At 37.9% G+C, this 25,121-nt stretch overlaps 1 protein-coding gene across 2 annotated transcripts in view; it reads right to left on the bottom strand.

The window, feature by feature from the left end:
- Positions 1–25,121, bottom strand: part of FBXO4 (F-box protein 4) — a 54,007-nt gene that overhangs the window by 12,054 nt on the left and 16,832 nt on the right. The gene's annotated exons all lie outside the window — the stretch shown is intronic.

The raw sequence follows: 25,121 nt of genomic DNA, 5'->3' as shown, positions 1-25,121 counted from the left end.
AAGTTTCAGGATACAAGATAAACATACAAAAATCAGTTGGATTCCTTTACACCAACAAAAAGAACCTTGAAGAGGAGATCACCAAATCAATACCATTTACAAGAGTCCCAAAAAAGATAAACTACTTAGGAATAAATCTAACTAGATACGTAAAAGATCTATACAATGAAAACTACAAGACACTACTGCAGGAAACCAAAAGAGACCTGCATAAGTGGAAAAATATACGTTGCTCATGGATAGGTAGACTCAACATTATGAAAATGCCAATTCTACCCAAAGCGATTTACAGATACAATGCAATCCTGATCCAAATTCCACTGGCATTTTTTAATAACATGGAAAAACAAATCACCAACTTAATATGGAAAGGGAAGAGGCCCTGAATAAGTAAAGCATTACTCAAGAAGAAGAACAAGGTGGGAGGCCTCACACTACCTGATTTTAGAACCCATTATACCACCACAGTAGTGAAAACAGCCTGGTACTTGTACAACAACAGATACATAGACCAATGGAACAGAATTGAGAACCCAGACATAAATTCATCCACCTATGAGCAGCTGATACTTGACAAAGGCCAAAAGTCTGTTAACTAGGGAAAAGACAGTCTCTTTAACAAATGGTGCTGGCATAACTGGATATCCATCTGCAAAAAGTGAAACAAGACCCATACCTCACACCATGCACAAAAACTAACTCAAAATGGATCAAAGACTTAAATATAAAATTGAAAACGATAACGATCATGGAAGAAAAAACAGGGACAACGCTAGGAGCCCTCATACATGGCATAAACACAATATGAACCATAAGTAACAATGCACAAGCACCAGAAGAGATACTAGATAAACGGGAGCTCCTAAAAATCAAACACTTACACTCATCAAAAGACTTCAGCAAAAGAGTCAAAAGACAGCCTACAGACTGGGAAAAAATTTTTGGCTATGACAAATCCGATCAGTGTCTAAACTCTAAAATCTACAAGATACTGCAAAACCTCAACAACAAAATGACAAATAACCCAATTAAAAAGTGGGCAAAGGATATGAACAGGCACTTTGCCAAAAAAGATATTCAGGCGGCTAACAGGCACATGAAGAATTGCTCATGATCATTAGCCATTAGAGAAATGCAGATCAAAACTACAATGAGATATAATCTCACCTCAATAAGGCTGGCATTAATCCAAAAAACACAAAATAATAAATGCTGGAGAGGTTGTGGAGAGACTGGAACACTTATACACTGTTGGTGGGAATGTAAACTGGTACAACCACTTTGGAAATCGATTTGGTGCTCCCTTAAAAAGCTAGAAATAGAAGTACCATACGATCCAGCTATCCCGCTGCTTGGAATATATCCTAGAGAAATAAGGGCCATCACACGAATAGGTATATGCACACCCATGTTCACTGCAGCACTGTTCACAATAGCAAAAAGATGGAAACAACCTAGGTGCCCATCAACGGATAAATGGACAAACAAATTATGGTATATGGAATACTACGCAACGATAAAGAACAGTGATGAAGCCGTGAAACATCTTATAACATGGAGGAATCTGGAGGGCATTATGCTGAGTGAATTTAGTCAGTCACGGAAGGACAAATATTGTATAAGACCACTATTATAAGAACTCAAGAGAAGGTTTAAACACAGAAGAAAATATTCTTTGATGGTTACGAGGATGGGGAGAGAGGGCGAGGGTTATTTACTAACTAGATAGTAGATAAGAATTATCTTAGGTGAAGTGAAAGACAGCACGTACTACAGGGGGAGGTCAGCACAACTGGACCAAACCAAAGCTAAGAAGTTTCCTGAATACAATCAAACACTTTGAGGGACAGAGTAGTAGGGGTAGGGGTCTGGGGACCGTGCTTTCAGGGGACATCTAGGTCTATTGGCATAACAAAGCTTATTAAGAAAATGTTCTGCATCCTACTTTGGTGAGTGGCGTCTGGAGTCTTAAAATCTTGCAAGCAGCCATCTAAGATGCATCAGTTGGTCTCTACCATCTGGAGTAAAGGAGAAGGAAGAACACCAAAGACGCAAGGAAAGTAGTAGCCCAAGAGACAGAAAGGGCCACATAAACCAGAGACTTCATTAGCCTGAGACCAGAAGAACTAGATGATGCCTGGCTACCACCAATGACTGCCCTGACAGGGAACACAACAGAGAGTCCCAGATGGAGCAGGAGAAAGGTGGTGCGCAGAGCTCAAATTCTAGTAAGAAGACTAGACTTAATGGTCTGACTGAGACTGGAGGAACCCTGGAAAGCATGGCCCGTGGATTCTCCCTCAGCCCGGAACTAAAACAATTTCTGAGGCCAACTCTTCAGACAGGGATTGGACTGGACAGTGGGACATAAAGTGATACTCGTGAGGAGTGTGTCTCTTAGCTCAAGTAGATAACAAGAGACTAAACGGGCAGTTTCTGTCTGGAGGTGAGATGGGAAGGCAAAGAGGGTTAGGAGCTGGTTGAATGGACATGGGGAATCAAGGATGGAAAGGAGGAGAGTGCTGTCACAGTATGGGAAGAGCAATTAGAGTCACATAACAATGTATGTATAAATTTTTGTATGGGAAAAAAAAAATATCAATTGGTTCAGGAAAAAAAATAACAGAAACAGGTCTTATCTACATCTTCTCTCTCATGCTGCCTGAAATGCCAATCAATTCAGCAACAGAAGTAACTAACACCAAATTTTCCCTGCTGTCTAATGAACAAACATTATTTGACTTCACCATCATTTCTTGTTTCCCAGATAGTGAAGGAGCAATTGTTCCACATGTCCAGACTAGGTAAAGAATAGACAGTCAAGGCATTTTGAGTGACAGCCTTCCATTTCTGCAGAGATATGGAAACAAGAGTCAAATGGAAATTCCAGAAATGAACAACACAATAACAGAAATGAATAATGCCTTTAATAGGATCATCAGTTGATTTAACACAGCTGAGCAAAGAATCAATAAGCTTGAAGACTGGTCAGCAGAAATTACTTCAAAGTGAAACATAAATACAAAATAGAATTTAAAAGAGAAAGTGCATCAAAGAGCTGTGAGGCAATATCAAACAATTTAATATACATGTAATTGAAATCCCAGAAGGAGAAGAGAGAGAGAGAATGAGGCAGAAGAAATGTTTGAACGAAAAAGCCAAGAATTTTCCAGAACTAATGGTAGATACCAAACCACAGATCCAAGAAGCTCAGAGGACACCAAGTAAGATAGACTTTTCATTAGAAACAATGCCAGCCAGAAGACATAGAGTAACATCTTTGAAATACTAAGAGAAAAACTATCAACTCAGAATTCTATACCTGGCAAAAGTACCTTTCAAAATAAAAGAGAAATAAAGACTTTCTCAGATAAGCTAAAAATGAGTGAATACATTGCTAGCAGACCTATTGTTGTTGTTAGGTGCCATCAAGTCAGTTCCGACTCGTAGCAACCCTACGTACAACAGAACGAAACACTGCCTGGTCTTGCGCCAAGTTTACAATCCTTGCTCTGTGTGAGCTCATTGTTGCAGCCACTGTGTCAATCCATCTCATTAAGGTCTTCCTCTTTTTCACCGAGCCTCTACTTTACGAAGCAAGATGTCCTTCTCCAAGGAATGGGCCCTCCTGATGGAACACCCAATGTATGTGAGACGAAGTTTCGCCATCCTTGCTTCTAAGGAGCATTCTGGTTATACGTCTTCCAAGACAGATTTGTTCACTCTTCTGACAATCCATGGTATATTCAACACTCTTCACCAAGACCATAATTCAAAGGCATCAATTCCTCTTCTGTCTACCTTATTCATTGTCCAGCTTTCGTACGTGAATGAGATTGAAAATATCATGGCTTGGGTCAGGAGTACCTTAGTCCTCAAAGTGGTATCTTTGCTTTTTAACATATTAAAGAGGTATTTTGCAACAGATTTGCCTGATGCAGTACGTTGTTTGATTTCATGACTGCTTCTTCCATGATTGTTGATTGTGGATACAAGTAAAATGAAATCCTTGACAATGTCAATCTTTTGTCCGTTTATCATGATATTGCTTATTGGTCCAGTTGTGAGGATTTTTGTTTTCTTTTTGTTGAGGTGTAATCCATACTGAAGTCTGTGGTTTTTATCTTCACCAGTAAGTGTTTCAAGTCCTCTTCACTTTCAGCAAGCAAGGTTGTGTCATCTGAATATAGCTGATTGTTAATGAGTCCTCCAATCCTGATCCTGTGTTCTTCTCCATTATAGTCAAGCTACTCAGATTATTTGCTCAGCACACAGATTGAATAAGTATGGTGAAAGGATACGACCCTGATGCACACTTTTCCTGATTTTAAATCACTCAGTATCCCCTTGTTTTGTTCGAACGACTATCTCTTGGTCTATATACAGGTTCCACATAAGCACAATTCAGTGTCCTGGAATTCCCATTCTTTGCAGTGTTATCCATAATTTGTTATGATCTACACAGTTGAAAGTCTTTGCATTGCCCATAAAACACAGGTAAACAACTTTCTGGTATTCCCTGCTTTCAGCAATGATATCCCTCATTCCATGTGCTCTTCTCAAAGCAGCTTGAATCTCTGGCAGTTCCCTGTCAATGTACAGCTGCAAGCTTCTGTAGTATATTCAGCAAAATTTTACTTATGTGTGATATTAATGATATTATTCTCCAATTTCTGCAATTTGTTAGATTATCTTTCTTTGGAATGGGCCCAAATATGGATCTCTTCCAGTCATTAGGCCAGGTAGCTGTCTTCCAAACTTCTTGGCATAAACGAGTGAGCCCTTCCAGCATTGCATCCTTTTGTTGAAACATCTCAATTGGTATTCAGTCAATTCCTGGGGCCATGTTTTTTGTCAACATCTTCAGTGCAGCTTGGACTTCTTCTCTCAGTATCACTGGGTTTTGATCATATTGTACCTCTTGAAATGGTTGAACGTAGACCAATTCTTTTTGGTACAGTGATTATGTATTCCTTCCATCTTCTTTTGATGCTTCCCGCATCATTCAACATTTTGCTCATAAAATCCTTCAATATTGCAACCCAAGGCTTGAATTTTTTCTTCAGTTCTTTCAACTTGAGAAATGCTGAATGTGTATTTCCCTTCTGGTTTTCTAACTCCAGGTCTTAACACATTTCCTTATAATACTTTGTCTTCTCGAGCTGCCCTTTGAAATCTTCTGTTCAACTCTTTTATGTCATCATTTCTTCCATTCACGTTACCTGCTCTATGTTCAGAGTAAGTTTCAGAGTCTCTTCTGACATCCATTTTGGTCTTTTCTTTCTTTCCTATCTTTTTAATGCTCTTTTGCTTTCTTCATGTATGATGTCCTTGATGTCATTCCACAACTCATCTGGTCTTCAGTCATTAGTGTTCATTGTGTCAAATCTATTCTTGAGATGGTCTCTAAATTCCAGTGCGTTAAACTCAAGCTCGTACTTTGGCTCTCATGGACTTATTTTATTTTTCTTCAGCTTCAACTAGAACTTGCGTATGAGCAGTTGATGTTCTGTTCCACAGTCAGCTCCTAGCCTTGTTCTGACTGATTATATTGAGCTTCTCCATCATCTCTTTCCATAGATGTAGTTGATTTGATTCCTGTATATTCAATCTGGTGACATCCAAGTATATAGTCACCATTTACGTTGTTGAAAAAAGCAGACCTACCCTACATGAAATACTGTTGTAAGGTTCTTACACTACACCTGAAGCAGAATATTATTTGAAGGTAAACCCTGATTAATAAAAAATGTATATTTTAAACCCTAGGGCAACCACTAAAAAAAGTTTAAAAAGAGATATTTAATAACAAATCAATAAAACCAAACCAAATCAATTGCTATCGAGTCAATTCTGACTCATAGTGACCCTATAGGACAGAATATAGCTGCCACATAGAGTTTCCAAGGCTGTAAATCCTTATAGAAGCAGACTGCCACATCTTTCTCCCATGAAGTGGGTGGTGGGTTCAAACAACTGACCTCTAGGTTAGCAGCTGAGCGCTTAACCACCTGGCCACCATAGTAAAGATAAAATCAAATAATAAAAAATGCTCAGCTAACCATAGAAAAGGTAGAAAAAAAGGATAGAAGAGACAAAGAACAGATAGACCAAAGAGGAAGCAAGATTGTAGATTTTAATCCAACCATATCAATAACAACATTAAATGTGTGTGATCTAAACACAAGAATTAAAAGACAGAAATTTTCAGATTGGATTAAAAAACAATAATAAAAATTATATACTTTCTACTATAAGCCTTCTTAACATAAAGACATATATTGGTTAAAAGTAACATGATGAGAAAAGATGTACCATGTGTCATGGATTGAATCGTGTCCCAACAAAATATCCGTCAACTTGGCTAGGTCATGATTCCCAGCATTGTGTGACTGTCTACCATTTGGTCATCCAATGTGATTTCCCTGTGTGTTGTAAATCCTATCACTATGATGTAAGGAGACAGATGAGTGGCAGTTATATTGATGAGTCTACAAGACTAGGTAGTGTCTTAAGCCCATCTCTTTTGAGATATAAAAGAGAGAAGCAACAGAGAGACAGGGGAACCTCATATCATCGAGAAAGCAGTGCTAGGAGCAGAGTGCGTCCTGAGGACCTGAGGTTCCCACACTGAGATGCTCCCAGACCAAGGGATGACTGATGCATCACTAGGACTTTCCTCCAGAGCCGAAAGAGAGAGAATGCCTTCCCCGGAGCTGACGCCTGGAATCTGCACTTCTAGCCTACTGGACTGTGAGAGAATAAACTTCCATTTGTCGAAGCCACCCACTTGTGGTATTTCTGTAATAGCAGCACTAGATGGCCAAGACACCACATAAACGTCAATAAAAATAAAGCTGGAGTGACTATATTAATATTACAAAAAGTTACTTAAGAACAACGAATACTACCAAGGTTTAAGAGGAAAATTAGATAATGATAAACGAGTCAATTCTACATGAAGACAACAATTCTAAACATATGCACACCTAACAACACAGCCTCAAAATGCATAAAGCCAAAACTAACAGTTACAAAAGGAGAAATTGACAAATCCACAATTATAACTTGACATTTCAATGCTCGTCTCTCAGTAATTGATAGAACAAGTAGACACAAATCAGTAAGGATATAGAAGACCTAAACAACACTATCAACCAACCTGACCTAACCGACACTTGGAATACTGTACCCAACAACATTTGAATACTATGCTTTTCAAGTGCCTGTGGAGCATACAAGATAGACCATATTCTGGGCTATAAAACAAATCTTAATAAATCTAAAAGAATAGAAATCATACAAAGTATACATTCTGATCATAAAAGAATTAAACTAGAAATCAATAACTGAAGGATATCTGGAAAATTCTCAGTTATTTAGAAATTAAAGCTGCAATGAACATCCTTGTATTTTCATCATTGGAAATGAGTTCTATAATTTTCTTAAATATGTTTTTTAAGTGTGATGATTCCCTATAATGTACACCAATTACTATTAGCATATGCAGTCTTTTTTGAAAATTATTATTTAATAGAACCAAATATGTTGTTGTTGTTAGGTGCCGTCAAGTCATTTCTGACTCATAGCGACCCTATGTACAACAGAATGAAACACTACCCAGTCCTGTGCCATCCTCACAATGTTGGAGCCCACTGTAGCAGCCACTGTATCAATCCATCTTTCTGGTATTCTCTGCTTTCAGCCAAGATCCATCTGACATCAGCAATGATATCCCTCATTACACATCCTCTTCTGAATCCAGCTTGAGTTTCTGGCATTTCCCCATCAAGGTACTGCTGCAAACATTTTTCAGTCATCTTTAACAAAATTTTATGCATGTGATATTAATAATATTTTTCAATAATTTCCGCATTCTGTTGGATCTACTTCTGAAAAAAATTTGCCAGTGAAAACCTTATGGCATGTAAGTAAATACCTGTAAATATTTGTAAAGAAATAAATGAATAAGTTTATCACATTGCTTTAGAAACTGTTTTCTTTACAGATATGTATTTCCTTTCCTCTTTCTCTCTCTTCTGGATTGGGACCTCCCTGAGGACAAGAAGCTTTTTTTAATTCGCTTTTGAATTCCCTGACTCATGCACAAAATTATCCAGTCTTTTGCATGATTAAAGTAATCAACACAAGAATGTCTTATGCTGATAAAGATTAGATAGAACTGATAGATTCTGATCCAGGCTTTCAAGAAACAATGGGAGGAAGATGAAGTGCATGTTTAAAAAATATAGATATAGATAAATATATAATGAAGTAAATGAGAGCATAAAAACTATTCACAATTATGGATAACTACCTGCACATAAACCCTAGAGGCAATTCTACAATTCTTCATGATTTTTTAATCAATCTATTCCTGCCATTAATAAACTACAGAAATGAAAATAATGGAACCAAAACGGTAAAATTATAGAAAAAAACAAACCTGTTGCAGTCAATTCTGACTCATAGCAACCCTACAGGACCGAACAGAACTGCCCCATAGGGTTTCCAAGGAGCAGCTGGTGGATTTGAACTTACGACCTTTTGGTTAGCAGCCAAACGTTTAACCACTGCGCCACCAGGGCCCCCAAATTATAGAAGAATAGGGAAAAACACATTTTACATATTTTAAGATCCATATTAAAATGCGCATAATCAGGAGGGAAGAAGAGGACATTAGATGATTTATGACCCTGTGGAATGGTCTTTTTAATAATAATCAAGGTGATAATTATTTCCAGGAAGATTATCTAGCATATAAGATGCTAGTCATGCACAGAATTATTACTACACTGTAAATACTTGTCTTTTATATCTTAGTTTTTACCAGAAAACACACTCTATTAAAAATTTGTCAGTTAAAAAAGATCTAATCAGTTACACTGAGTAGCTTTTTATTATCTAGTTTTTATTTTTTCAAAAAACACTTATAGTTACAAAAGCAACACATGTGCATTGTAGACAATTAGGGAAAAAAATAATTAAATCAATCCTTCACCTCCAGGGACCACGCTGCTAATCACCTCGTTGTTGTCATTAGCTACCATCCAGTCAGCTCTGACTCATGGTAACCTTATGTATAACAGAACTAAAAGTTGCCTGGTCCAGCACCATCTTGATATCTTTAATATGTTTGAGCCCACTGTTGAGGCTATTGTGTCAATCCATCTCATCGCCAGTTTTCCTCATTTTCACTGACCGTTTACTTGACCAAACATGATGTCTTCTAGGGATTGGTATTTCCTGATGATGTGTCCAAAAAGTAAGCAAGATGAAGTCTCACCACTCTTGCTTCTAAGGAACATTCTTCTAAGTTGTCATGTTAGGATGTATAATGCTTAAATGTTCATAAAACAATATGACTACTTCAAACAGTTACTTCATATGCAGTAACATACCCTTTCTTGAGTCTAGGCTGCACTCTACAAAATATTTACACTTAAAAATTCTATTTGGAATATAACTCCAGATTTCCCCCAAGCCCCAACTTTTCTCCCCAATACCAAAACACCAAACCAGTTGCTGTCTAGTGAACTTCAACTCATGGGGATGTGTGTCAGAGTAGAACTGTACTCCATAGGATTTTTAATGGCTGATTTTTCAGAAGTAAATCGCCAAGCCTTAATTATTTCCAGGAAAATTATCTAGCACATAAGATGCTAGTCATGCACAGAATTATTATGAGACAGAAAATACTTGTCTTTTACATCTTGGAGTAAATCATTATTATTATATGTATTAACATTTTAGAGTATGATAGGCAAAAATAAAATAAGTAGGCACTAAGTCAGAATCTGAATACCGGTGGCATAGCTTCCAGCATCACAACAACACGCAAGCCCCCACAGTATGACAAACTGACTGACAGGTTTCAGCTGAGCTTCCAGATAAGACAGACTAGGAAGAAGGACCTGGCAGTCTACCTCTGAAAAGAATTAGCCATTGAAAACCTTATGAATAGCAGCTGAACATTGTCTGATATAGTGCCAGAAGATGAGCCCCCCAGGTTGGAAAGCACTCAAAAGACAACTAGGGAAGAGATGCCTCCTCAAAGTAGAGTTGACCTTAATGACGTGGATGGAGGCAAGCCTTCGGGACCTTCATTTGCTGATATGGCACAACTCAAACTGAGAAGAAAAAGCTGCAAACATCCATAAATAATAGGAATGTGGAATGTATGAAGCATGAATCTAGGAAAATTGGAAATCATCAAAAATGAAATTGTCATAGATTGAATTGTGTCCCCCACCAAAAAAAATGTGTATCAACTTGGCTAGGTCATGATTCTTAGTATTGTATGATTGTAAAATCTGATATGATTTCCTTATGTGTTGTAAACTCTATCACTATGATGAGGTTATACCGATGAGGTCTACAAGATTGGATATAGTGTCTTGAGCCAATCTCTTTTGAGATATAAAAAAAGAAGCGAGCAGAGACACAGAGGAACCTCATACCACCAAAAAAGCAGTGCCGGGAGCAGAGCTCGTCCTTTGGACCTGAGGTTCCTGTGCTGAGATGCTCCCAGACCAAGGGAAGACTGATGCATCACAAGGATCTTTCTCCAGAGCCAACAGAGAAAGCCTTCCTTGGAGCTGATGCCTTGAATTTGGACTTGTAGCCTACTGGACTGTGAGAGAATAAATTTCTCTTTGTTAAAAGCCATCCACCTGTGGTTTTTCTGTTATAGCAGCACTAGAAGACTAAGACAGAAATGGGACACATAAACATCAATATTCTAGGCATTAGTGAGCTGAAACGGACTGGTATTGGCCATTTTGAATCGGACAAACATATGGTCTACTATGACAGGAATGACAACTTGAAGAGGAAAGGCATTGCATTCATTGTCAAAAAGAAGATTTCAAAATCTATCATGAAGTACAACACAGTCAGTGATAGGATAATATCCATACACCTCAAAGGAAGACCAGTTAATACCACTATTATTCAAATTTACACACCAAGCACTAAGGCCAAAGATGAAGAAATTGAAAATTTTTACCAACTTCTTCAGTCCGAAATTGATCAAACACGCAATCAGGATGCACTGATAATTACTGGTGATTGGAATGCAAAAGTTAGAAACAAAGAAGAAGGATCAGTAGTTGGAAAATATGGCCTTGGTGATAGAAATGATGCTGGAGATTGCATGATAGAATTTTGCAAGACCAACGACTTCTTCATTGCAAATAAACGGCGACTATACACATGGACCTTGCCAGATGGAATACACAGGAATCAAATCGACTACATGTATGGAAAGACGATGGAAAAGCTCAAAATCATCAGTCAGAACAAGGCTGGGGCTGACTGAGGAACAGACCATCAATTGTTCAGGGTGAAACAGGAAAATTAGAACAAGTCCATGAGAGCCAAAGTACGACCTTGAGTATATCCCACCTGAATTTAGAGACCATATCAAAAATAAATCTGACATGTTGAACATTAATGACTGAAGACCAGACAAGTAGCGGAATGACATCAAGGACATCATACATGAAGAAAACAAGAGCTCATTAAAAAGACAGGGAAGAAAGAAAAGACCAAAATGGATATCAGAAGAGACTCTGAAACTTGCTCTTGAATGTTGAGTAGCTAAAGCAAATGCAAGAAATAATGAAGTAAAAGAATTGAACAGAAGATATCAAAGGGTGGCTCGAGAAGACAAAGTAAAGTATTATAATGACTTGTGCAAAGAGCTGGACATAGAAAACTGAAAGGGAAGAACACACTCAGCATTCCTCAAGCTGAAAGAACTGAAGAAAAAAGTCAAACCTCAAGTTGCAATATTGAAGGATTCTATGAGGAAACTATTAAAAGATGCAGGAAGCATCAAAAGAAGATAGAAGGAATACACAGAGTCAATATAGCAAAAAGAATTGGTAAACGTTCAACCATTTCAAGAGGTAGCATATGATTAAGAACCAATGGTACTGAAAAAAGAGGTCTAAACTGCACTGAAGGGATTGGTGAAAAACAAGGCTCCAGGAATTGACGGAATATCAATCAAGATGTTTCAATAAACGGATGCAGCACTGGAAGTGCTCACTCATCTATGTGAAGAAATCTGGAAGACAGCTACCTGGCCAACTGACTGGAAGAGATCCACATTTATGCCTATTCCCTAGAAAGGTGATCCAACCGAATGTAGAAATTATCGAACATTATCATTAATATCACACGCAAGTAAAATTTTGCTGAACATCATTCAAAAGCAGCTGCAGCAGTATGTCGACAGAGAACTGCAAGAAATTCAGGCCAGATTCAGAAGAGGACGGGGAACCAGGGATATCATTGCTGACATCAGATGGACCCTGGCTGAAAGCACAGAATACCAGAAACATGTTTACCTATGTTTTATTGACTATGCAAAGGCATTCAGCTCTGTGGATCATAACAAATTATGGATAACATTGCGAAGAATGGGAATTCCAGGACACTTAATTGTGCACATGAGGAACCTGTCCACAGATTAAGAGGCAGTTATTCGGACAGAACAAGTGGATACTGCGTGGTTTAAAGCCAGGAAAGGTGTGCGTCAGGGGTGCATCCTTTCACCATACCTATTCAATCTGCATGCTGAGCAAATAATCCAAGAAGCTAGACTATATGAAGAAGAATGGGGCATCAGGATTTGAGGAAGACTCATTAACAACCTGTGATATACAGATGACACAACTGTGCTTGCTGAAAGTGAAGAGGACTTGAAGCACTTACTGGCGAAGATCAAAGATCACAGCCTTCAGTATGGATTACACCTCAACAAAAAGAAAACAAAAATCCTCACAAGTGGACCAATAAGCAACATCACGATAAACAGAGAAAAGACTGCAGTTGTCAAGGATTTCATTTTACTTGGATCCACAATCAACACCCATGGGAGCAGCAGTCAAGAAATCAAAAGACATTATATTGGGCACATCTGCTGTAAAAGACCTCTTTAAAGTGCTGAAAAGCAAAGATGTCACCTTGAAGACTAAGGTGCGCCTGACCCAAGCCATGGTGTTTTCAATCACATCATATGCATGCGAAAGCTGGACAGTGAATAAAGAAGATCGAATTAAAACTGACACCTTTGAATTGTGGTGTTGGCGAAGAATATTGAACATACCATGGACTGCTAAAAGAATGAACAAAACTGTCTTGGAAGAAGTACAAACAGAGTACTCCTTAGAAGCCAGGATGGTGAGGCTTTGTTTCACAGACTTTGGACATGTTGTCAGGAGGGATCAGTCCCTGGAGAAGGACATCATGCTTGGTAAAGTACAGGGTCAGTGAAAAAGAGGAAGACCCTCAACGAGATGGACTGACACTGGCTGCAACAATGGGCTCAAGCATAACAACAATTGTGAGCATGGCGCAGGAACGGGCAGTTTTTCGTCCTGTGGTGCATAGGGTCACTACGAGACAGAACCAACTTGATGGTACCTAACAACAACAACAACAACAACAAGTCAGAATACATAGTCCCAAAATAATGTGTTCTATCATTTAATAACTGTTAAAAATTCCGTTAATTTTTTTTTTTTTTTCTCAACACTTTCATCAGGCCCCGGAGCAGAAGGCAAAAAATTCAAAAGCATTGTTAGTCACTTCTGATTTCCAGAGGAGTACTGCCCTCTGCTGGAAGTCCTGTGTCACATCTGCTCCCATAAATAGCACTTCCTTGCAGTATTTGATTTCTGTAAAACTTTCCACCTTCTTTTCCATCAATGAAATGTATCTAACTTCCTTCAATGAAACCTCCTTTGAAACCACTGTCAATTGTAAACAAGGTGAAGATGCCTATAATATGTTTTCAAGTAAACCAATAAACATGTTAAATCTATTTTTGCCTTTACAAAGGAAACTATAAAATGGTAAAGCATATATTATCAATTGTATTGGATTATCCAGAGTACAAGGAAAACTAAAATTGAAATATTATACACCCACTCCTCCCTCATTGACTATCTTGTTATCTGACATTTTGCATTTACGACAATAGTAAAAAATCTACTATCCATCTATTTTGCACATTAATGACATACATCTGGCAGTAACGAATGCCGAGGTTTGAGGAGAGAGTAATGCTAGCTCCGGTGGTTATGTGTCAACTTGGCTGAGCCATGATTCTCAGTGGTTTAGCAGTTATGGAACAATGTAATTTGAAAGTTATGTAATGATACAGTTATCCTTCATTTTGTGATCTATGCAGTCATCCTCCATTTTTGCATAATGCCAATTTTTTCATAATGACTTGGTCTTTGGAACTTAACCATGTTGACAAGTGAGGAGTGGGTGTAATTTTAAAAACAGGTGTAAGGCTGGATATATAAGCTATAAAAACGGATTTAAATGTATTTAAAAATTAGTTCTAAAGTTTAGTTTTAAATTACAATTTTATAATTAAGCAGTCATCACAAGAATTAATTTCCTTATTTCAGTGATGCTACCATTACACAAAACTAGTTTTCAACTGCTCACATAAAATTGTCTTCAAAAGCTGTTTAAGAGAAACATAAGAAAATCAGTCTATTTTATAATTACATTTTTCACTAAAAGAATTACTCAGTTTGATCATCAGCTTTATTTAACAAATTTTCAATGTCACTCTTTCTTTAGAGAAGATATGATTTTTGGAAATAAAGATTTTATATCACTGAGGGTATTCAACTTCATTCTTTTGCATGTGGATATTCAGCTGTCCTAGCACCATTTGTTGACAAGAATATTCTTTCCCCATTAAATCATCTTGTCACTTTGTTGAAAATCAGTTGACAGTATATATTACGGCTTTATTTCTGGGCTCTCAATTTTATTCCTTTGGGTTGTATGTCTATGCTTATGCAAGTACCACACTTGATCATTGTAACTCTCTAGTAAATTGTGAAATTGAGAAGTGTAAGCCTTCCGACTTTGCTATTCTTTTTCAAGACTGTCTTAGCTATTTGGGAGGGACCCCTTGCAATTCCATATGAATTTGAGTATCTGCTTTCCCATTTCTGCTAAAAGGCTGTTAAAATCTTAATAGGGATCATGCTGATAGTTTTTGATTGGATAATAACAGACATTGAGAAATTTATTTTGTTGGATACTGGATATTTGTGTATTCCTGTAAATATTCTTGAGCATTGTTCTGGAATGCTGTTAAGTTACTAAGAAGTATTTTGATCCATTCAGATCTTGCTTGTAAGCTTTGCTAGCAGGGACCAGAGCAGCATTTAGTCTACGGCTGATTTTGCTACTACTGAAGGTTTCCTACTCTGGATGGTGTCCTTTGTAAGCTGTGAGTATTGTTTTCTCTAATCTTTTCTGTTGGTTCTTACCCCAGCCTCAGACCACTTCTTCACCGGCATGCACTGATCAGTACTCAGCTGAAGACTTAAGTGGGACTTCTGCAGATTACCAGCAGTCTCTGTGCAGCCCTCTCCTCTGTGATACTCCTCTACCCTATGAACTCTAGCTGCCTTGGCCTCCCCAAACTCCCAGCTTTATCTTCTTAACTCAGGGAGACCACCTGGCTCTGCCTGGGTTCTCCCTTCCTTCAATGTTGCCTGGACTCTGCAGGCAGTAAACTGGGGCAATCATAGGTCTCACCTCGCTTGTTTTGCCTTTCTCAGGGAATCGTGCCCTTCGTTGCCTGATATTCACTGTCCTGAAAACTGTTGCTTCATATATTTTGTCAAGATTTTTATTTTTTAGATGGAAAGGTAAATTGTGTTCTTCTGTATTTACCCTCCATCTTGACTGGGAACAGAAATCTTTCATCAGCTTTTAAAAATATACCCTATATTTACTAAAATGCTTATTTTTCTTTGAGAAAAATTCAAGTAGGTATTCTTCTACGTCCTATAGGACATCAAATTTAGAGTGCAACATAAAAAAGTAAGTATGGACTTAGTAAGTGTGCAAAATCGTTCATAACTAGAACTATACACACAAAAAGAAAAGGCATATGAAAGCACATTGATCCTATAATGTCCACCTACTTTCTTTCTCCTTTTTAGTTCTTCTCTGACACTACTTATCTAACTCTGGGAAGGGCACCGCACAGAATGTCTAAAAACTCTTGTAGATGCCAAATGTTTTGCAAATTTGCCAACTTGGTTTTGTCTAGGTAATCTAACTTTGCCCACTTTTCTCCAGAATTTCTCTAGAAGTGAGGAAGCAAAAACATACACACATACATCTATCAATTTTATAATAAGCTAGTTGGTGTTTTAGTTTTCAGCTAGAATTGTAATTTAAGGACTTAATTAACAATTGAAATTAATCTCTAATGTCTTTCTTTTGAACATCCTCCTGCTTTGCTGAAGACAAACATAGCTGTCACAATCAATGATCATAAAATAATTTACGAAAGAAGTAACATTCTTTCTAAGCAAACTTATAAAAAATAACACTCAGTTCATACATTGTCCAGAAGAAATAAAGGTAAGAAGGATGACAATATTGGTAGTTTATAAATGCTTCTATTATTTGCAGTTTTGACAAAAGGCCATAAGCTGGTATTCAAATAACTGTAAATCTTTTTTCCTGCAAATTCAGAATAGAGTGATTGGCTAGATGTGAATGATACGATTATGTGATTCAATGCTATGCTCAAAATTCACTGCTTTGAGGAAGTGAAGATATAGCTCCAAAGGCTAATAATCTTAATTTGAAATTCATATTATATGTTGCATGTCAATCAAATAGAAAAAAAAGATTGCATATCATCCATAATAGATTTTTTCTATTGCTTCAGTCTCCCATATTAAAAAATATATATTAATAACAGCATTTTGTGAAGCATTTACTCTTCAAATATTTTAAAATTTACCATTTACTTTAGAAAATCGAATGTTCTAAATTTTAAGAAAATCAAGCAGTTTAATTTTTCTACTTTCAATTATGTTTGAGTCTAGTAGAGCAAAAACAAAGTTTAAAAATGATAAGATTATTTGGATAATTCAGACAATCCTTTCCTCTATTGCGGTTGAAGAAAAAATGTCTTGTAGGAACTGACCTTTGCCTTCTATATTAACCCAAAACAAAACAAAAACCTGTTGCTGTCAAGTCAATTCCAACTCAGAGACCCAAAAGGTGCAGAGTAGAACTGAACCACAGTGTTTCCAAGGAGTGGCTGGTGGATTGGAACTGCTGACCTTTTGTTTAGCAGTCGAGCTCTCAACCACTGCACCACCAGGGCTCCTCTATATTAAAGAACTAGAATAAATATTTTAACTCTGGAATTCTTCACTTTACATCCCCTTTTTAGACATATTCTGTAATTGACATCTGCATTTAGAACGGCAGTTTGTAAAATGTCATATTAAAAATTTAGAAGCCTTAGACCTGAAATGCTAGTTTTCTACTTCAAAGGTTTTCAACTTTTGTTCACTTTTGACACACGAAGGGTGGTATTCCAATGCATAGTAAGAGACGTGTGTATCAGCTAAGCTTGCCAGTGTAATTCCACTTCTCTTTCTCTTATGGAAATACTGGGAAGCAAGTGAAAGGACATGGCTTTATTATAGGATCAAACTTCAATCTTTCCCAATTTACTTTGTGATAAAGTAAATCATCATTGAGGTAGGAAATACCAAGTACTCTTACCCAGAGGTCATAAACCAGAAGGCCAAACAGATCAAATTAAGATAAGTAAATTGCACACTTGTTGTTAGCTGCCATCAAGTTGGTTCCAACTCATACGTATCGTATTTACAACAGAGCAAGACACTGCTGGGTCCTGCGTCATCCTCACAGTTGTTGTTATACTTAAGATCATTGTTGCAGCCACTGTGTCAATCCATCTCCTTGAGGGTCTTCCTCTTTTTCGCTGACCCTCTACCTTACCAAGCATGACGTCCTTCTCCAGGGACTGGTCCCTCCTAATAACATGTCCAAAGTACGTGAGACGACGTCTCACCATCCTTGCTTCTAACAAGCATTATGGCTGTACCTCTTCCAAGACAGATATGTTCATTCTTCTGGCAGTCCATGGTATATTCAATATTCTTCACCAACACCATAATTCAAAGGCATCAATTCTTCTTTTGTCTTCCTTATTCATTGTCCAGCTTTCACATGCATATGAGGTGACTGAAAGTACCAAGGCTTGGGTCAGGCACACTTTAGTCCTTAAAGTGACATCTTTGCTTTTTAATACTTTAAAGAGGTCTTTTGCAGCAGATTCACACAATGCAATGTGTCATTTAATTTTTTGACTGCTGCTTCCATGGGTGTTGATTGTGGATCCAAGTAGAATGAAATCCTTGACAACTTCAATCTTTTCTCCATTTAACATGATGTTACTTATTGGTCCAACAGGGAGGATTTTTGTTTTCTTTATGTTGAGGTGTAATCCCTATTGAAGGCTGTAGTCTTTGATCTTCATCAGTAAGTGCTTCAAGTCCTCTTCACTTTCAGCAATGACTTTGTGTCATCTGCATATGACAGGTTGTTAATGAGTCTTCCTCCAATCCTCATGCCCCTATCTTCTTCATATAGTCCAGCTTCTTGGATTATCTGCTCAGTACACAGATTGAATAGGTATGGTAAAAAGATACAACCTGGACACACATCTTTCTTGACTTTAAACCATGCAGCATCCCCTTGTTCTGTCTGAATGACTGCCCCTTGGTCTAAGTACTGTTTCCTCAATGAGCACAATTGTCCTGGAATTACCATTCTTCCCAATGTTATCTATAATTTGTTACAATCCACACAGTTGAATGCCTTCGCATGGACAGTAAAACACAGGTAAAGCATCTGGTATTCTCTGCTTTCAGCCAAGATCCATTTGACATCAGCAATGGTATCTCCCGTTCCATGTCCTCTTCTGATTCCAGCTTGAATCCCTGGCAGTTCCCTGTAGATGTACTGCTGAAACTGCTTTTGAATGATCTTCAGCAAAATTTTACTTGTGTATGATATTAATGATATCATTTGTTAATTTCTGCATTCTTTTGTATCACTGGAGCCCTAGTGGTGTAGTGGTTAAGTGTTCAGCTGCTAACCAAAAGGTTGGCAGTTCGAATCCACCAGCCACTCTTTGGAAACCCTATGCGGTAGTTCTACTCTACCCTATAGGGTCGCTATGACTCGGAATTGACTCGATGGCAATGGGTGGAATCACCTTTCTTTGGAATGGGTCCAAATATATATCTTGTCCAGTCGGCTGGTCAGGTAGCTGCCTTCCAAATTTCTTGGCATAGACAATTGAGCATCTCCAGTGCTGCATCCGTTTGTTGAAACATTTCATTTGGTATTCCATCAGTTTCTGAAGACCTGTTTTTCACCAATGCCTTCAGTGAGGCTTAGACCTCTTTTTTCAGTACCATTGGTTCTTGATCATATGCTACCTCCAGAAACGGCTGAATGTCGACCAATTCTTTTGGATACTGTGACTCCATGTATTCCTTCCATCTTCTTTTGATGCTTCCTGTGTCGTTTAACATTTTCCCTATAAAATCCTTCAATACTGCAACTCACGGCCTGAATTTTTCCCTCACTTCTTTCAGCTTGAGAAATGCTAACAGTGTTGCTCCCTTTTGGTTTTCTAACTCCAGGTTTTTGCACATTTCATTATAGTACTTTGTCTTCTACAGCTGCCCTTTGAAATTTTCTGTTCAGTTCTTTTACTTCATCATTTCTTCCATTTGCTTTAGCTACTCAACATTCAAGAGCAAGTTTCAGGATGTCTTCTGACGTCCATTTTGGTCTTTTCTTTCTTTCCTGTCTTTTTAATGACCTCTTTCTTCATGTATGATGTCCTTGCACAACTCGTCTGGTCTTCAGTCATTAGTGTTCAATGGGTCATATCTATCCTTGAGATGGTTTCTAAATTCCAGTGGGATATATTCAAGGTTGTACTTTGGCTCTCGTGGACTTGTTCTAATTTTCTTCAACTTCAAGCTGCATGTGAGCAATTGATGGTCTGTTCTACAGTTGGTCCCTGTCCTTGCTCTGACTGATATTGAGCTTTTCCATCATCTCTTTCCATAGATGTAGTCCATTTGATTCCTATGTATTCCATCTGGTGAGGTCCACGTGTATAGTTGCCATTTATGTTATTGAAAAAAGGTATTTGGGACAAAGAAGTCATTGGTCTTGGCAAATTCTGCCATGCGATCTCCAGCGTCGTTTCTATCACCAAGGCCATACTTTCCAACTACTGATTCTTCTTGTTTCCAACTTTCATATTCCAATCACCAGTGATTATCAATGCATCTTGACTGCATATTTGATCAATTTCAGACTGCAGAAATTGGTAAAAAATCTTCAATTTCTTCATCTTTGGCCTTAGTGGTTGGTGCATAAACTTGACTAATAGTCATATTAACTGTTCTTCCTTGTATGCATATGGATATTATCCTATCACTGACAGCTTTGTACTTCAGGATAGACTTTGAAATGTTTTTTGTGACGATGAAAACAACATCATTCCTCTTCAATTTATGATTACCGGCATAGTAGACCACATGATTGTCTGATTTAAAATGGCCAATACCAGTCCATTTCAGCTCACTACAAACTAGGATATCGATGTCTACCAGTTCCACTTCATTCTGTGTTCTGATTATTAATGGACGTCTGCAGCTATTTCTTCTCATTTTGAGTCATGCCATATCAGCAAATGAAGGTCCCAAAAGCTTGACTCCACCCATGTCATTAAGGTTAACTCCACTTTAAGAAGGCAGCACTTCCCCAGTTATATTTTGTGTGCCCTCCAACCTGAGGGCATCTTACGGCACTATATCAGACAATGTTCTGCTGCTATTTATAAGGTTTTCACTGGCCAATTTTTTCATAAGTAGACCACCAGGTCCTTCTTCCTAGTCTGTCTTAGTCTAGAAGCTCCGCTGACACCTGTCTACCAAGGATGACTCTCTCCTGCTAATTGAAATATCAATGGCAAAGCTTCCAGTACCACAGCAACACGTGAGCCACCATCGTAGGACAAACTGACAGAAACATGATGGATTGCACAGTTAGTTGAATCAATTTAAAACATAAAAAGAGGAAAGAAATGGAGGTGGGTTAACACCTAGGATAGGATGCCAGCAGGATGAAGGTACCATGCTACCTGAATCCTGTGTGACACAATGCTCATATGTGTCCTGTTACTACAAAGCCACAACCCTAAGGTCTAGAAGTATTTTGAGTATTGAGGCTAAAGATGAATTACATCGTACTTTCGTAACTTGCTGTGTTCCAGTGACTATACCATACATGGATTTGAGTACTGGCTCTGCAACTGTATGTCTATTAGCAAGTTACTCAATCTTTATGAGTCTCACATTGTGTATAAGATCTTTATAAAGATTTGGTGAGATAATATGAGAATGTGGTGGACAAACTAGAAAATTATGTATAAATATAAAGGAGTTTCCATATACCTAGTTGCTGTTGAGTTGATTCTGACTCATAGTGTCCCTACAGGACAGAGTAGAACTGCCCCATAGAGTTTCCAAGGTGGTTGCAAACTGCTGACCTTTTGATTAGCAGCCTAACCTCTTAACCATTGTGCCACCAGGGCCCCACAATATAATTAACCTAATTTGTAAAGAAAGCTGTAGTAATGTTTATATTGTTTTGTCACTAAAAGTTCCTATGATCCCAAACTAGTAAATTATTATTATCATCATTATTACTGCCTACCCTTTTTCTTCTAGGCTTAAGTGTATATATCTTTCTGTACCAAAAGCTGTATGTTAGTTTCCTCACTCTTCAATAAAGATATGAGATGTTATGGAAGCAGGGATGGGGCAAATCCATCATTTACCTTCCTTTAGACCCATTTTTTGGTCTTCACCAATTGTCGTTGTTGTTGTTAGGTGCCTTTGAGTTGGTTCCAACTCATAACAATCCTATGTACAACAACGCAACACTGCCTGGTCCTGTACAGTATCATTGCTATGTTTAAACCCACTGTTGCAGCCACTGTGTCAATCCGACCCATTGAGGGTGTTCCTCTTTTTCGTTTACCCTCTACTTTACCAAGCATGATGACCTTGTCCAGGGACTGGTTCCTCTTGATAACATGTCCAAAGCACGTGAGATGAAGTTACGCCATCCTTGAAGTATTTAACAATCCTATATTCACTCCACCTTCTCAATTTCTACTGGCCCACCCAATTTTCCTTCCATTATTACAAAAAGAGGCATCACCATATCATTGCCACATAAATAAGGACAAGCAGAGTAGTATTCTATTGTCTCATTAGCATTCACTTTGCAACACTAGACTCCGAATTAAGAGATTTATAAGTGCTTGAATTCATTTAGGTCGTTCTATATTCCATTTACTACTCTTGGTTAAAAATATTTAGACACATTAACTGTTCTCCTACTCAGAATAAATACTTGTTGACGGGTTTGGTTTTTGTTTTTTTGGTGTTTGTGAATAAGCCAATTGATGACTGTCTTTTGTTGAAGGCAAATTATAAAAATATGTTTTGTTCTCATTTTTAATTGTTTACTTAAGTCATTGAGTTTGGACAAAGGAAAGTACTTGCTCTAAGAGTTAATTTTTGAATTGCTACTGTTAGCTGCTTCCAATGATAATAATGTCCTCAAGTTATGCTGGTAAATAGACCATAGAAACCAACGTACCTCATGAGTTAGCATCACTGATAAAGACAGTAATCGTATGGAGGGAGGAGTGACATGAGCTATATTATGTGAGTAACGGTTGAAGGATATATGGATATTTATTTCCGTGGAAAAAAGATTTTATGGGCTGGCAAACAGCTTTTGTTAGAAAATAGAAGAGAAATTTGATTTACCCTATGTGATCTCAAAGACACAACTAGGATTGACATGTAGAAATTATAATTAAAGAATTTTCAGCTCAAAAAAGGAAGACCTGATTAACAATTTTATTTGTTCAAAAATCCTTATGATAATAAAACTCCATTGCCGTCAAGTCGATTTCAACTCACAGCAACCCTATAGGACAGAGTAGAACTGCCCCATGGGGTTTCCATGGAGTGGCTGGTAGATTAGAACCGCCGACCTTTTGGTTAGCAGCCATAGCTCTTAAGCACAGCACTACCAGAAGGCTATCTAAATTTTAATCTCTATATATCTTCTTAGTATCATATAGATCAAGGAAAATGAATAAAACCACCATATAGCATGATTGTCTACAGCATGATTATGAAACAGAGAATAATATAAACTTTGATTTAGATGTAACTAGGAAAATAAACATTCAGAAACCAGCAGAGCCATCTTTGGACCCTCTTTTAGAGCAGCAAGACCGACGGAGACTACTTCTGTAAAAGAGAGTGCAGAATATTCTTGAGGTGGGAGAACACAGATAAAATCATCCCCTTAAAAGATAGTCCATCCCTGAGGGCAGATGCTAAGACTAAGTCTCAGACCTAGTTAATCACAGTACTGGCTATGGGTAGTTGAAAAAGGGGCTTTGAAAGTGCATGCAACCAGAGTTCGTAGTTGTACCCCTACCCTGGAGGAACACTGTCATGGATTGAATTATGTCTCCAAAAAAATGTTTTATCAATTTGTCTGGGCCATGATTCCCAGTATTGTGTGGCTGTCCCCCATTTTGTGATTGTAATTTTATGTTAGAGAGGATTACAGTGGGATTGTGACCTTACTAAGGTCACATCCCTGATCCAATGTAAAGGGAGTTTCCCTGGGGTGTGGCCTGCACCACCTTTTATCTCTTGTGAGAGATAAAAGGAAAGGGAAGCAAGCAGAGAGTGGGGAACCTCATGCCACCAAGAAATCACTGCCAGGAACAGACCGCACCCTTTGGACCCAGGGTTCCTGCGCAGAGAAACTACTAGTCCAGGGGAAGATTGACGACAAGGACCTTCCTCCAGAGCTGACAGAGACAGAAAGCCTTCCCCCAGAGCTGACGCCCTGAATTTGGACTCGTAGCCTACTACACAGTGAGAAAATAAATTTATTTTTGTTAAAGCCATCCACTGGTGGTATTTCTGTTATAGCAGCACTAGATGACTAAGACAAACAGGAAGGACTTAGAAGGGAGCGCAGCTTTGAAGATGAAGGGTTCCCTTGGATTTTGGGGGTGAAGGGAAAGGAGAAAACAAGTGCTAGAAATTACAGGCTCAACAAAAACTAAAAAAAAAAAAAAAAAAAAAAAATTGAAATATGCCAGTCATCATGCTCCTACCTCTGTCCCCCAGAGAATGTTGGCATCAATTAAGGAATCTGTACTTCATCATACCAAAAAAAGTGGGCACTCTTGAACTAAGAAATCTAATGGGCCACTAAACTCCTCATCCCTTTCTATATACAACTGTATTGCTGGCCCGGGAAAATATAAGACATTCTAACATTAACAGAAAATAGCAGACAACAATCACACAGAGGTACTCCGAAAGAAAATATAAAATGAGAAGTAAAACATTTCAGATGACAAAAATTCCCCAAAACCAACACAAAGCAGAGAAAAACAGTAACAAAATATGTCAATCTAAATTAAACTTCCTTTAGCAAGCATTTGTAGATATTAAAAAAACTCAAAGAAGATATTTAAAAGCTCAAAATAGAAATGGAAAAAAATAGAAATACGTGAAATAAAAGTTGACTGAACTCAGGAACAAAATTGAAGATAAAGAAAAAATCATTTGAGAAATAAAGACTAAGGAAGAATCCTATTGCCGTTGTGTTGATTCCAACTCATAGAGGCCCTATAGCTTAGTCTAAAAATATAATAAGGGACATAAGGAAAAAAATGGAAAAAGCCAAAATAATGAAAATGAAATAAAGGAAGAAGTAAAAAGAATCAGCAAGAAAAAGGCAAAAAGGATCAACAAAAAATGATAGATCCAAAAGACAGGCCAACGAGACAGAACAACAATGAATCTGTGAAGCATCTCATAACATGGATGAAACTGGAGGACACTATGCTGAGTGAAATAAGTCAATCACAAAAGATCAAATATTGTATGAGACCTCTATTGTTAAAAACCCATGAAAAAGTTCACACACAAAATGTAACAGTCTTTGTTGGTTACCAGGGATGGGAGGAGTGGGGGGTGGGAAATACTAAATAGGCAATAGACAAGTGGTATCTTGGGTGAAGGGTAAGACAGTACACAATACAGGGGAAACTAGCACAACTTGTACAAGGAAAGGTCATGGAAGCCCCA

This window comes from Trichechus manatus, unplaced genomic scaffold, assembly GCF_000243295.1.
Source record: "Trichechus manatus latirostris isolate Lorelei unplaced genomic scaffold, TriManLat1.0 scaffold00212, whole genome shotgun sequence".
Classification (NCBI taxonomy): Eukaryota; Metazoa; Chordata; class Mammalia; order Sirenia; family Trichechidae; genus Trichechus; species Trichechus manatus.
The sequence above is the reverse complement of the archived record's forward strand: the minus strand, read 5'-3'. Positions and strand labels throughout refer to the sequence as shown.